Source organism: Phocoena sinus, chromosome 8, assembly GCF_008692025.1.
Source record: "Phocoena sinus isolate mPhoSin1 chromosome 8, mPhoSin1.pri, whole genome shotgun sequence".
NCBI classification, from domain to species: Eukaryota; Metazoa; Chordata; class Mammalia; order Artiodactyla; family Phocoenidae; genus Phocoena; species Phocoena sinus.
The window spans coordinates 1,163,366-1,178,823 of NC_045770.1; the positions used below are offsets into that span (position 1 = coordinate 1,163,366).

The following is a 15,458-nucleotide window of genomic DNA, read 5'->3' on the forward strand; positions in this document are numbered from 1 at the left end:
AGCTGTGTAAGAAAAAAAAAATTGTTAAGTTAGAAATAGATCATATATTAGGCCACAAATTAAGTCTCAAAAGATTTTAAAAGGTAGCTGTGATACAGAGTACCTGCTCCAACAGAATGAAGCTGGAAATCAATAACAGAAGTAAAACTTAATTCACTAATTTGTGGAAATTAAACAATACAATCTTAAACAACCAATGGATCAATGAAGAAATCACGAGGGAAACTGCAGAACACTTAGAGACAAATAAAAATGAAAACACAACACACCAAAACTGCATGTTCTTTCAGTGTCATGATTGAACATTGGCTATTAGGCTACCCAAGATTTAAATTTACCTAATTCTCAAGGGGCATGATTCTTTGTTTGACTCACTACTTCTTATTGATTAGGCTGCTTTATCACTGTGTAAGGGTAAATATTAACTTTTATAAAACTGATATCAGTGAAAATTACTCTTGTCCAAAGCAGGAAGAGATGACCCTAGAGGTTACAGTTTTATTGCTCTGTAGGACTTTAACCAGTTTTGTATCTAGTTGAGCAATTCTGTTCTAGCATTTGTTCAGTCTGTTATAACTGTTCTAACTCAGTCTCTCAAATCTTCTTTGAACTAGCTTTACCATTTTTTTGTTCCTCTCATTAATGAGTTAAATAAGTCTTTACATGGCCTCACTTAATATTTGTGTAAAGGCATGTTTAACATTTTGAATATTATTCTCTGAGAGCTTTAAACTTGAGAGCAGGAAAACTGATTTTTTTTTCCTGCGTCACCAAGTGACTGGTGTATTCCTTTCTCTCTCAAAACGTGTCAAGTGCCGCCCTCTTTATTCCCTGCTTCTCTTGCTTGTACGGCTTGGAGAAGGCAGGAGGGAGGCAGCAGCCTGTGTGTCCTACTCCTCTCTGCCGCTACTTGAAGGGTGTGGAAGCATCTAGAAGAAGCTCAGTGTCTGGCTGTTCTCAGAGAGTCCCCATTGCGGACAGAGGAAAGCTGGCACCTGCGTGCTGCAGTCCTTCTGTTCTTCTGGGTTTCAGGCGTGCTACACGGAAACATGTTAGTAGGACCCCCAAGGCCCCCTTTCTTAGTGCAGGTTGCCCGCTGTGGGTGATCCACACATGCAGCTCCTTGACCGGGACGGAGGCTCAGCGGCCTTGAATTCCCGCTTCTGACAAAAGAAGTGTGGCATGCACATTTTGTAACACACTTCAGAGCTGAGTGATCGTGACTAGGAAGATTGGTGCCTCGAGGGAATAATAGGTGTCAGCTGCGGCAATGAAAGGGTAGTGCAAGGGGGCGCGTTATTTTCACCCGGGATGGAGTGTTGTGAGTCTGGTTAACTGGAGTGAGGGATGCTGTGCATGTTTTAACAAGGAAGAGAGAACAGGAACCAAAAGGGATTTCTGCCCCAACTAACTCTGCATCTGTCTGTGAATTAATGCAGGATCCACCTCGTGTTAAGGATGCAGCTTCACGTTGGTAAAATGAGAGGGAATCTGAAAACTCCAGGCTGAATTGCCAACAGATCTTAGCAAACGATTTGACATGATGTAAAAAAAACCCAAAAAACCCCCAAAACACCCTGGGTGGAGCCCAAGTCTCTCCTAAAATAGGAAGATGTTGTGAAGTTTGTATAAAAGATTGATCTGGGTTCTTTTAAAAAGAAAGCTAACTAACCCTGGACCTCTAGAGTGATTTGTCACATTTATATTCTAGATATTTTATTTCCCTGCCATGACCCTGAGCTGGTCATGACACATGCAACTGTGGCAAATAATATGGTGCCCAAAATTTTCCTCTTATTATCTGGGTTTTCTGTGGATTGAGTTTCAGTTTCATCACTTTCTTATTTAATTTTCTTTGTATTATTGTTTTTATTACATGAGCATCTTATCATTGTAAAAGATTCAAGGAATAGCCATTATTATTAAGTGTAATGTTAAAGTTTATCTTTTTCCTCTCCCTGCCTTTCAACCCAACACATTTGTTCCTCTTTCCTGCAGGAACTATGGGTGATGGTGAAAACAGCTGGGTGTGCATCTTTATAGTTCTTTTTCCAAACAATTATACTCATACATGCAAATCTCCCTCCCTCCCTCCCTCCCTCCCTCCCTCCCTCCCTCCCTCCCTCCCTCCCTCCTTCCTTCCTTCCTTCCTTCCTTCCTTCCTTCCTTCCTTCCTTCCTTCCTTCCTTCCCTCCTTCCCTCCTTCCTCCCTCTCTCCCTCTCTCCCTCTCTCCCTCTCTCCCTCTCTCCCTCTCTCCCTCTCTCCCTCTCTCCCTCTCTCCCTCTCTCCCTCTCTGCCTCCCTCCTTTCCTTCCTTTCTAAAAAAATATAAAAGGGTTTGTTTTTGCAACTTGCTGTTTTTCAAGGAATAGTCAGATTCACAGTCATTCCATATCAGTTCATATAAACCTACTTCATTCCTATCAGAGGCTGAATCCTATTTTATTGTGTAGAGATATTCCCCAAATTGTTTCACCGGAAGCCTATTTACTGACATATATGTTGATTCTGAGTTTCCACTCTTACAAATAATGCTGCCACGACATTCTTTTTCAAACATCTCTTGCATATGTCAACTGTTTCTTAATGATAGCTTCCTGGAGGTAGAATTCTTGGGTCTGCTTTAAAATGCTTTGGAAGAGGCTGCCATATTGCCCTTCAAAAAGACTTTATCAATTTACATGTCCACCAAGAATGTTTGAGAAGAAAGGTTTTCCCTCATTCTTACCAACACTGAATATTAACCTTTTAAAAGAATTATACCAATTCATCATTTTTTACTCATCAGTGAAAAAAAATCATGGCAGAGAGATGAACTGGTTTGGGAGCCAGACCGACATGGTTTAAATTCAAATTGCCCCACCACTAACTGTGTGCTGTTGGCAAGTTCCTTCAGTTCTCCTTGCTCCCCCTTCCTTTCTCTGCAGTGGGGAAAATACCCACCACAAAGCCTGGTGTAAGCCTTTGATAACTTGCACGTGTCAAACCCTGAGAGTCGCTGGCCAGAAGCAAGCACTTAACAAATATTAGGTATATTTATTATTATTAGCATTTTATAGATTTTGGTAGGGCTTTAAACATATTTATATATTTATTGGCCACTTGAAAATCTTATTAGAGATACTTTTTAATATAATTTGTGTTCTGGTAGGCTCTAACTTTCTCTTAAATTTGGAATACTGTATATACCCACACATAGATACATGCATGATACTAAATATTAAGCTTTTGTCTGATAATATGTTAAATATTTTTCGGAGATATTCATATGTCCTGTAATGTTGCGTATACTGTTTTATAATGCTACGGAAGTTTAAAATTTTTCTGTCATCAAATTTGTTTGCCTTTTCCACTGTGATTTGTGCTGTTAATGACTATTTATTAACCAAGATTTTGGGTTAATCATAAAGCCTTATTGGTTGATTGACGATTTATCTCTAATCCTTTTGAAATTCTGAAACTTATTGTTTGCACTTAGTGTGAGATATCTAGCTTTCTCTTTTTAGAAACATTTACATGAATAGTCCATCTTTTCTGTACTTACTTGAAATGACACTTTCATACCTTATCATAAAGTGAATGCCTATATATTCATGGGTCTGTTTCTCAGTTCTCAAATTGTTACTTTTTGATATCAATAATCCAATTGTTTTTACAATTTTTTTTCTTTTTAATATGGTAGATAGTAAACTGACAGAGCAACTGACTTCTAGTATTTTTTTCTCCCCCTGAATTTTAGTGCTATTCTTGGGTATTTTTTTCCAACTGCTTTTTATAGTATATGAGTGTGAGTATGCGTGTATGATCAGGATTTATTTTTTCATTATGTTTTCTAATTTATACTATATGCTAACATATGAGACAGTTACTGATTTTTGTATGTGATGGTGTCTGTCACCTTATGGGACTCTCTTATTCTAACAGTTTGTCTTATTTTAATAGTTTATCTGTAGAGTCTGATTCTTCTAGAGAAGGGAGATCGTACTGTAGAAAATTATGACAGTTCTGTAGATGCCTTTACTTCTTTATACCGCTTATGTATTTACTTCGACATTTTTATTGGCTAAGCCTGCAGTGTAATGCTGAAAAGGACTGTTCCTTTTTTTCTTCTTACTAACTCTAATAAGAGTGCTATCAGTGAGTCATCTTATGTATAGTTGTTGTAGACTTCTGCAAAAAGCCTTAATAGCACTGAAGACATTTCTGTCTCTTTCCAGCTGGCGAAAAAGTTTGTTTACTCCGACATGTCTGTCAGATTTCATCAAAATACTTTTCAGCCTTTATTAAGAAGATTATATTGGGTTTGTTTTAACCTGTTACCATACCCAGTTGCATTAATACCTTCTTGATGTTACACCATTTTGGTATTCCTGAGTTAAACTTGGTTTGCCATGATACAGTATTCTATTAATTCACGGCTGGACTTGATTTGTTCATATTTTATTTAAATATTTAATTACAAAGATGAAACCGCTCCTTTGATTTCTTCTTTGTGGCTTTTGCTTGGTTCTGGTATCAGCATTAGGCTGGTGTCATAATTTTCCATTCTCTGAAACAGTTGGAATTTTTCTTATAAACTCATCTGGGTGTGTGATGGTGTGGTTTTCTGTTTTGTTTTATTTTTGTTAAGGGTAGCTCTATTTTAGAAAAAATTTGAAAACTTTTGAGAAAGTCATGAACAAATTTCTATTTATTTTTTTTACTCGGTTTTTCCAGTTCTTCTCGAGTCACTTGTAGAACATCTTCTCTCGCCCTCAGTCACTCTCCTCCCCTCCTTCCGTTTCTGTCTCTCTACCGGATCAGCTGTCGAAAGGGGGCTCTGGATAAAGCTCCTCTCTGTCTGTGGATTTGTCAGTTTCTCCTTGTGTTTTCATCAGATTTTGCTGCACACACACGGGGATACACATATTCATATACACTGAGCTTTGTATTTAGATGCAGACAAGGTTGACTGTTGCCTCTTACTGGATTGCATGTTTCCGTAATCATAGATATCCACTTTATCCTATTGAATGCTTTGTATCAATACTTTATTCTCTTTCCTGATGTTAATTTTGCTATGCTATACCATTTTATAATCATTTTTATTATTACCATTTGCCTAGTATATACTTTTACATCTTTTAAAAGAAATCCATTTTGTCTTCATTTCAGTGGACCTCTCTTATAGTCTACATATAGCTGAATTTTTTTGAGTTTAAAATGGACTTTTTTTGGTGATTGTGTTATACTCTGATTTTGCTATTCTTCTTTCTATCTTGCCCTTTGAACTGATTATATATATAACTATATATATAACTATATATATAAAACTATATATAACTACATATATATAACTATATATATAGTTCCATTAAATTTCCTCCCTAGTCATTTGGAACTTATATATCTAGTTCTATTCTCCCAGTGATTATACTTATATTTTTTAACAATTTTAACAATTCTGTCAACAGCTATAGTGTCTATGTCTTACTCTTATATAGGAAAGAACATTGTAGTAAGTCTTACACTTCCTATACTCTCTCTGGCAGATTCCACTGCTGAGAACATCTGGGATTTTAGTTCAAGATGGCTATTTTGTGCATTTTTAAAATATCATGCATTGACAGTTATTTAAACTTAACCGTAACTTTCTGTGTTTTCTCTGATCACTATTCTTTCTTGTATCCTTTTTCTTGGTTTTGTTATTTATTTTGTTGGATTATCCTTTCATAAGTTTTTTCAGAAGTATTTGTGGGTGGCAAAATTCCCAATTCTTTGCACGTCCAAAGCCTTTATTTTGTCCCCAAACTTGAAAGCAAGTTTGACAGATATGGAATCTGGGTTCAAAATAGCATTGAGCCTGGATTTTTCTAGCATCCAGTGTTGCTGTTGAGAAATGAATGGTAAATGTAATCCCCACATCTTTGTGAGTAATCCATCATTTTACCTTTGGAATGCCTTAGGATTTTTCTCAGTGATGATCTGACATTCCACAATGATGATTAAAGTTTTGGGCCTTCTAAAACTTGTTCTTTGGCACAGAGTAGGTCCTTTTAATCTGATGAACTGTGTATTTCTTCAGCTTTAAGTAAACTTCTTCAATTATTTTGATATTTCTGTTCATTCCTCTTTTCCAGAATTCTCCATGTCTCTTAAATTTTCTCTTATGCTTTCTATTTCTTAAGATTTTTCTAGGAGAAACCATTTGCTGCGTTTTCCAGCTCACCAATTGATTCAGCTGCATCTGTTATGGTATTGTCTTAGCATTTATTTTACTTTGAAGATCAGATGTTTTGTCTCAAGATCTAGTTGTTTCTGTTTTAAGATTCAGTGTTATATAAAGAACTCTAAGGATATTAACATGATTTACAGTCTTTATCGTTGTTCTATAAAGTACTTATTTTTTTTAAAAAGAATGTGTGTTAGCTCCCTTCAAATGGTGTGTGGGTCCTGATTTGTGTGTTTCCCTTTTTATTGGAGGTTTCTTCTCCTCTTGGGCTGGTGATTGCCACCTGTGCTCTGCTCCCTGTGGCTATGGAAAGAGGCTCCTGGTGTGCCGCTGGGTGCAATGTGCCAGGTGGGGTTTGCCTTTGCGTATAAGTATCTCCTATCCTGGAGAAACCATCCGCTAGGTCTTAATTTCTTGGTGTCTCTTTGTCTCAGTGCCCACACAAACGGCTTTATAAGTGGGACAAATACCAGGGACCCCTGCTGACTGGTCAAGTGGAGGATCAGGGCCAACAGCCCTAGAGACCTAAGCACAAGCTCAGGTCACCCTCTGCACACTTTTTCTATAAACGATGCACTGGGAACTCCTTGGGTTTCTCCGTCCACAAGTCTTCTCTCGAAGAGTAATGTATTTTGGATTCTTGGTTTAGCTGGTTTCACTTTTTCCGTGACTCTGATCCTGTATTCTTTCTGTTGTTTAGAGAGTCATCAGCACTTCTTGTTCACTGGGACAGCTCTTGTTTTCAGTGCTCTTAGAAGCATCCTCTTTTTTTGCCCTACATGTCTTACTTGTCACTTTGTAGGATTTGGGATGGGTAAAGGGACCCACGTGGCTCAGACTTATCTTCCTCAGTAAACCTCAGTGTCATCTGTTTGAGGAACAGGGGCTTAGGTTTTCTAAGGCTTTCAAGGTAGAGGGTCTTCCATTTTTTCCATGCATTGACATTTAACTGTTGTACCTATTATGTGACTGACACCTCCCTGGGTTAGGAGTATGGGGACACAAGAATGTGTAAGATTCAGAACATTTTCCTTTCTTGTCAGGCCCACCCCGTGTACACTTTGAAAAATGCTTCATAATGTGAAGAGTCATGGGTGAAAAGATGGTGGAGTGACTAAATCTTCCATTAGGGAAGGTGTAAGGGGAACTGCTTTATAGATAAGATGATATTTGAGTTGTTTCTTTAAGATAAGTAGAACTTGGCAGTCAGAGAAGGTGGGTGGGTGTCAGAAGTGGGAGTGTGAAGGGATTCCGGGCAAGAATGAATAGCAGAGGGACTGCAGTGCATGGTGTACTTAACAAATGTTAGATGATCTGCTCTGGTCATCTCGGGTGTTTGGAAAAAGGATGAGGGAGAAGCCACCTGCAGAGGTGTGACAGGTCTCTGAAGGAAATGTATAGCAGGCACTAATTGTCCCCCATGGGAGATCTCTATGGACGGACCCACAACTTCCCAGGTGCACATGACATTAAATCATTTACACTGTGAACCCCAATACCTCCTGATTCCCCTGGAAGGACCTGAAAGGGGTGTCCAGAGAGTGGGCGGAGGAAGGGGCTTCTGCTCTTCGTCTCATTATAGACTCTGTGGACATAATTGGTGATGGCTTCTGTCTGTGGCAGATGGTATGAAGTCCATCCTTTTGTAACTCTTACCTAATGACATGCTGGGTTGGGCTGATGCCTAACATACTAGGATCTGGGCCCTGGTCATTGAGCAACGTTATCATCTAACAGCAAATAAATGTTGTTTTACTGTCAGAGAAATATAACATCATATAAATTAGACAGGTGTGCTAAAAACTTGCACAGTCATTAGACTTAGATAAAAAGAAACAAAGCCAAGAGTATGTGTAAATAATGAACCAAAACAGAAAAGCCTTCCAGCACACTGCTGTGTGGCACCAGGGGACAGGGTTTAGGGCTATGTAGTCACGTAAGGGTTTTCTCGTAAAGTATTACACTTGCTTCTCAGAAGAACTGTATGAGTGAGGTGCTACAGTTATCCTCACTTTACACGTGAAGAAACTCTGACGATTTTAGTAACCTGTTCAAGGTCAAACAGCTAGTAAATGCTGGGACTGGGCCAGAGCCCATGTTTCTCTAATTTTACGCTCTTTCATTTTCACAGCTATTCCTTGATACCGGACATTACTATGTCCTGGCACTCACACACGAGTGTGGGAACTTTTACTATGGGATGATGGACTTTGAGTTGACATTTCTGAGCTTCGTAGATCAGAACCCTCAGAGCCTGAGAGAACTTCCATTTTTTAACCTGCAGGAGAAAAGTGAATGGGATGAAACTGTTAATTCACTCAATGTGGGAATTTTGACTTTAACTGCACTGCACGTTCAGCCTTCTTTCAGGGTAGGGGAGTTCTGTCAAAAGCCTGGGAGATAGGGGGCAAAAGACAGAAGATGGCCACACAGTTCCCTGCTCACCCTCCCTATATTCTGCCTTCCTTCGGGCTGAGTCAGAAGTAAACTCAGTGGAGGCTCCAAAACGCATCATCCTTTGCCATTCATCTACTGTCATTGCCTGCTCGCGGGTTTTCCTTACTTCTTCACTGAATCTTTTCTTTTGAAAGTGACAGTATAAGAAACGGACTATTTCACTGTTGTTCTTGTTGCAGTAGGTATGCTAGCTTTTTTTTTTAATTTTAAGAAATGAGCAATATATTCCTCGTGCTAAAAGTCATTACCACTCAACTGTGGCTGCTCTTCGTGTGTGTTTGTATGTGGCTGCACAGTGAGTGTGTGGTGAGAGTGTGCTCGTGCATTTTGGAAAATGTTATTTATAGCTCCTAATTAGAATTTTTAAGAAGAACCGCACAGGCTCACTACTTTGTTTTCAAATGTGAGTAGCTGAAATTAGCTCCCTCTTAAACCTTGTCTGAATAAAGCTGCCATGTGCATCACTCCCTCCTCCCCCCACTGTGAGAGGAGGGTAGAGTGGAAAGTGGTTAACCCTCTTCATGGGGGATGGAGTTGAAATTGAGCTTTGCAAGCAAAGTCAGAGATGAGTTCCCATCTTCATTACTTATGGAAATCAGTTACTGTACTTTAATTACCCACTTGTTTGTATCGTCCACATGAAATGCCTTTTCTTTTATTTAAACTGCAGATAATTGCCAGTAGACTATTCACTGGAAATTGGAATCCACTTTGATCTCTAGAAAGCCTGTTACTAATGAATGAGGATGTTATGTATTTGTTGTGATTCCACAAATGGAAACTGAACAGGACTTTATATTCCTTGCTTAATCCCTCTGACATTACTTAAATACGATCACCCCAGGAGAAATGCAAAGATGTGGAAAAGCAACATAAAGATCAGAACAACTTCCTCATTTTCTTCCTTTTTTCTCTTCTTTCCTTCTTTCAGCAAATACCGATGTGTGGTTACTTTGGGAAAAGCTCTATTAGGTGAAGTGAGGAAGAGGAGTTAAACGCCTTCTAGGACATAATAAACATTCATAAAATCCTTGACATTTGCAAGGGATACACCCTGAGACCTTCAAGAATCCCCATATTCCTAAATCTTACTGTAGCATATAATTTCCTGCATAAAATTCAATAAAATATAACTGAAAATTTTAAGTGATCACTTTGGACTCAATGATTCCATAAATACAGGACTCAAGTAATTTATAAAGCCATTAAAATAAATTTTTCCGTTAACATAAACTATCCACCATGCTTGTTCCCACTTGGGCAAATTTTATGCTCTCCAGAGCACTTGCTGAAATAGTTTCATGAATTGCTTTACCCAGTTTCCATACAGAACATGGGGTAGAATCATTCATGTCTCAGCAACAGTGGAATCTGAATCTTTGCTCTTAAATTTATTTTTAAAAGTCTATTTCCTGACCATAGCCATAACTTGGTTGGATCTCCTCATTTTCTCATTGTGTTCACTGCCAACAGTAGACACCAGTTTTCCTCTTAGGAAACTCTTTTCCCCCTTGACAGAACCGAAGTTTTACCAGCTTTTTAGCGTGTATATGGAGATAAACATGGGTGAACTTGGAATGGGTGCCTAGGGCTCCCCAGTTGTTTCCAGGAGCTCCTGGAGTCACTTCTAACACTGCCTGCTTGCGGGTTTTCCTTATTTCTTCACTGAATCTTTTCTTTTGAAAGTGACAATATAAGAAATGGACTATTTCACTGTTGTTCTTGTTGCAATAGGTATGTTAGCTTTTTTTTAATTTTAAGAAATGGACAATGTATTCCTTGAATACTGGATCCAAATTTTGGCCTCAGCAAAATTAAAGTATAATATCAACGATGAAACTTTGAAAACTTTGTACATGGTCAAAGTTTTATCTTCGATAATCACAAATGAGCAATGTCTGCTATATTTAGATGGTCCGATACGAGAACAGAATAAATCCTCAAAGAAAGGTAGAGATAAAACTCTGGAAGCCTTCGTGGAGGAGGCAGGATTTTCCCAGACTTTATGTAAAACAGGAATGTGTCAAAGACAGAGACATTTCAGTAGAGGGATCAGCATGAGGGACCACATAGTTGAGGATCTAGGGAGCTCTTGTGGGAAAAATGAGTGCATTTCCACCTAATTACAAAGGTACTCTGTCCACATTGTAGAAAGTACAGGAGATGCTTTCTCCCCTCCTTTTTTATGGTGATATGGCAGACTTGGCATACACAGAAACATTCCCAGTATAGAATATTTTAAAACACTGGGAGAATATATTTAAACAAATACTTAAAAATGCATGGTGACTTGGCAAGAAAGCAAGGAAAGTTCAAGGAGCACAAAGCAGTGAAAACATATTACTTCAAAATGATAGGCTGGGGACTTCCCTGGTGGCGCAGTGGTTAAGAACCCACCTGCCAGTGCAGGGGACACAGGTTTGAGCCCTGGTCTGGGAAGATCCCACATGCCGCGGAGCAGCTAAGCCCGTGAGCCACAACTACTGAGCCTGTGCTCTAGAGCCTGTGAGCCACAACTACTGAGGCCTGCGTGCCTAGAGCCTGTGCTCCGCAACAAGAGAAGCCACTGCAATGAGAAGCCCACACACCGCCACGAAGAGTAGCCCCTGCTCGCCTCAACCATAGAAAGCCTGCGTGCAGCAACGAAGACCCAACGCAGCCAAAAATAAATTAAAAAAAAAAAAGGCTGCACTGAAGCCAGTTTTGCTCTAGGATATTTTCCTATTGCTTGTTTCCCAGAGCTTGAATTTGAAAGACTGTGTGTGGATAGTGGAGAAAGACTGGGACCTGGACACAGTGTGGGTGCGGGGATCATAGATTCTGTCCTGGAGCCACGGACTCCAAAGGCAAGACCCCCAAAGGAGAAAATGCGACAGTCCGCCTTGCAGATGGAGAGGGTGGGGATACTTGCCTAGTTGAAGGCCCCCCTGGATGGGAAGGGAAAGAGAGGCTTCTCTGACTATCCTTAACCACAAAACTGCCTTCACGGGAGTTTGAGTGTAGTTCACAATTTCTGTGTGGCTCTCATAACTTGCAAGGTAAAATTTAAAATTGAGCCCAGGTTGGTAAGACTCCACAAAAGCAAATGCAATCTGCAGTGAAGGAATGTACTTTAGGTCCAATCATCACTAGCATTTCCACAGATCTTTAAGAAGTGTAGCTCACCATACACCCGAGGAAATGCATCCTATGAACAAAAGTCAGCACACGTAATAAAGTGGAGGACAGAAACTGCACATGGTACAACTTTTTCACATTTGGAATATAAACTATGTACATATAATTATGCTGAAAGAAATAAAAGTGTCAGAAAGTAATTAAGGAACAAAAGAACATAAAAATTTACCAGTTGTATTTTTCAAATAACCAAATAGAATTCTAAAAATGAAAAACATAATAATGGAAAGTAAAATTTCAATAAGTGGATGAAAAGTACATTAGTTTTAGCTATACAAAGAATTAGTGACCTGGATGATACATCATAAGAAAATGCCGAGAAAGTAGAATAGTTTCCCAACCTACCTTATTTTATCAATACTTTTTAGTATCTCAATACTTTTTTTTCACAGCACCCCTAGATCAAAAGAACTACCTAACTTTTTTTTTTTCTCAGTAGTTACGCCCAAACAACTTACTGGTAATATTTTGCACGGTATCCCACAGACACTGCTGTTTCCCTCAAAAATTTAAAATTCCACAGCGTCCCTGTGAGATCACTCTGGTTCCCCAGCACTCTGTGGTCAACAATTTGGGACCTGTGGATGTAAAATGAAGAAACCAGTACTGGACTTAAGAGACTTGAAGGACTGGTCTAACATGTGTCTAATTAGAGTCCAGAAGAAGGAAAGGAAAAAGACATTGCAAGTGGCTTTTCCAGAATTAAAACAAAACCCTTAGATTCAGGAAGCACAGCAGATTGAAAGCAAGATAAATACAATACATATCTGGACACGTTGTACCCGCCTGCAGAACACCAAAGACAAAAGTCACACTGACAGCTCTTGCTCAGATTGAACCACAAATATTTTCAAATATTTTCTTGCAGTTTTGTCTGTGTATATATTATTTTTAAATGAAACTTCACATAATGCAGAGTTTTGCATCCTACTTTTTTCGTTTACTACAACACGAATATTTTATTCACTATTTGACAAAGTTTGGTTTTAAAAGAAGTGATTAACATTTGCTAGGCACTGTTGTAAGCACTTTATGAGTATCAGTTAATGTTCAGACCAATTCCATGAGGTAGTTCTTTCCCATTGTGCATTTTCCCAAAATAATTTCCTCAAGGGCCCTCAGTCAGTAAGCAGAGTCAGGATTTGAAACTAGGCAATGTGGCTCAGAGTCTGTGTTCTTAACCTTGACAGCATGTTACATTAAAATTTTTGACTACTATCTTAAACAATTCAAAGAAATGCAAGTTTTAACATATACATATATATATATATATAATATCATCATTTGCATGTACGATAATTAAACAGTGCTTTCAATACAGTTTTTAAATTTCAAACACTATAAATAATACTTAATAAATATCCTTTTGTCCACATATTTGTCTAAGTGATTTGTTAAGATACATTTTTAGAAGTTTAAAAATGTTTAATGTTTAAAACTCATGAACAACCTAAAGGCACTGATAGAGCCAGTTTGCTTTCTGGTAAGATTTTATCTTTAACCTTGAGACCATACCCTCAGTAGAACCTTACCAACAGTGAATATAAGAACTTAAAGTTTAATGATTTTGATTATAATTTGAGAATGTTAAAAATTTATCTCGTTTTACTATGATTGTAAGTTCTTGATTTACAAATGATTTTGAATGCTTTTCACATGTACTATAAGTCAGTTGTATTCTTTTTTTTTAAACATTTTTATTGGAGTATAATTGCTTTACAATAGTGTGTTAGTTTCTGCTTTATAACAAAGTGAATCTGCTATACGTATACATATATCCCCATATCTCCTCCCTTTTGCGTCTCCCTCCCACCCTCCCTATCCCACCCCTCTAGGTGGTCACAAAGCACTGAGGTGATCTCCCTGTGCTATGCGGCTGCTTCCCACTAGCTAACTATATTTTACATTTGGTAGTATATATTAGTCCATGCCACTCAGTTGTATTCTTGTTTGACCTTTGCTGAGTTTTCCCTTGGTGTTTTCATGTTTTTTCTCTGAAGTTATTGGTCTACGTGTCTCCCTGATACATAGCATGAGCGGTAATTTTGTAAGACGTATTTATATCATGTATTCCTCAAGAATTTGACTTACTTATTTTGTGGTTCTCTGGCATTTTTGCAATCAAAAAATTGTGTGTATCTTCCTTTTTGTTGTGCTTACATTATCAATCATCACCTAAATGTTAGATATTCACCTCTGTTGTCTTATAAATGCTTAAATATTTTATGTTACATTTAATTCTTTAAGCCATCTGGATTTTCTTTGCAGTATATACTAGTGTGAAGATCTATTTTAATTCTATTTTCCAAATGTTTCACCTTGCCAGGAGCTCCAGCTTCTTCCCACTTTCTCTATTCCTCTTTACAAAGAGTTGTCCTACAGAGAGACTTCATTTTTTCTTTTTTCCTTGAACCTGTTTACAGTCAGCCTTTATATCCCATCTTTCCACCCAAAAACGTCTTATCGTTATCACCAGTGAGCTCTACGTCATCAAGTCCATTGGTCCCTGTTCAGTCTCAGACAGTCTGGCCCATCATCACCCTGCACCACCCACCCCTGTCTCTTCTGCCCCCAGAACTCCTGCCTCTCTGGCAGTCCCCTTACTGTCCCCTTTGCTTGTTCCTCCTCGTGGTCCTGACTTTCAGTGTGGACAGGCGCTAGGTCTCAGTCCAAGGACTCTGCTCACTCGCATCGTGGTGTCATCTAGACACATGGCTTTGGATAAAATTCCTATGTTCTGACTCACAGATTTACACCTGTAGCCTAGATCTCTCCCCTGAACTCTCCCGTACATACCCTAGGTTTCTCAGTATTTCCGTCTGGATGTAAATTCTGGAGCTTCTCTTCCAGAGCTGCTCTCTGTGAGGTCATCCCAACGCAGCTGAGGACACTCCATCTTCCCATCTCAGGCCAGATACTTTAGGTCCCCGTTGACCTCTCTCTCCTGCTCCCACCTGACTTTCACTCCAGGAAATCCTGTTGACTCTTCCTTCTCCAGAATCATCCTTACCATCGTCACTGTTTTCTGTTCCCCATATCTCGGGTGGGTTATTGCAATAGGCTTCAACTGACGGTGCCTTTTTCACCCTTGTTTGTTTTTTTGCTCTTAAATATACCAACATTTTTGTTTATTAAAAGAAAACATAGTATAGAGCCTACAGTCAATCAAATACATTAGTAATTGTTTTAATATTGGGTCGGGGGAAAGAAGAGAAAAAATAAGCCTGTCCATAATCTTCTTAGGTAAGATACGCTGATGATTACAAGGGCATTAGAAAAGCAAAAGCAAATACAAGAGTATGTGTAAGACTGAAAACTGTAGACACTGGAAACAACTCTTCTCTGTTTCACCTCTGTTTCTTTACAGTCTATTTTTAAAAAAGCAATCAGAGTGAACACATAAAACTGACAGATCATACCATGCCTCTGCTCTGTACCTTTCAATGGCTTGCCGTTTGACTTGGAATAAAAACTAAAATAATGGCCTAAAAGGACCGCATGGTCCCCAGTACCTCTCGGGCCCCATTTCTGTTGCTTCTCTGCCTTGCTTTGCAGTTGCTGTTCCCTCCGGAAGGCTCTCCTCTGAGATACACAGGTGGGTTAGCCCTCACTC

General features: G+C 38.8%; 1 protein-coding gene across 1 annotated transcript in view; it reads left to right on the top strand.

Moving 5' to 3' along the window:
* OPCML (opioid binding protein/cell adhesion molecule like) overlaps positions 1-15,458 on the top strand; it is a 1,091,529-nt gene that overhangs the window by 70,680 nt on the left and 1,005,391 nt on the right. The window lies entirely within an intron of this gene.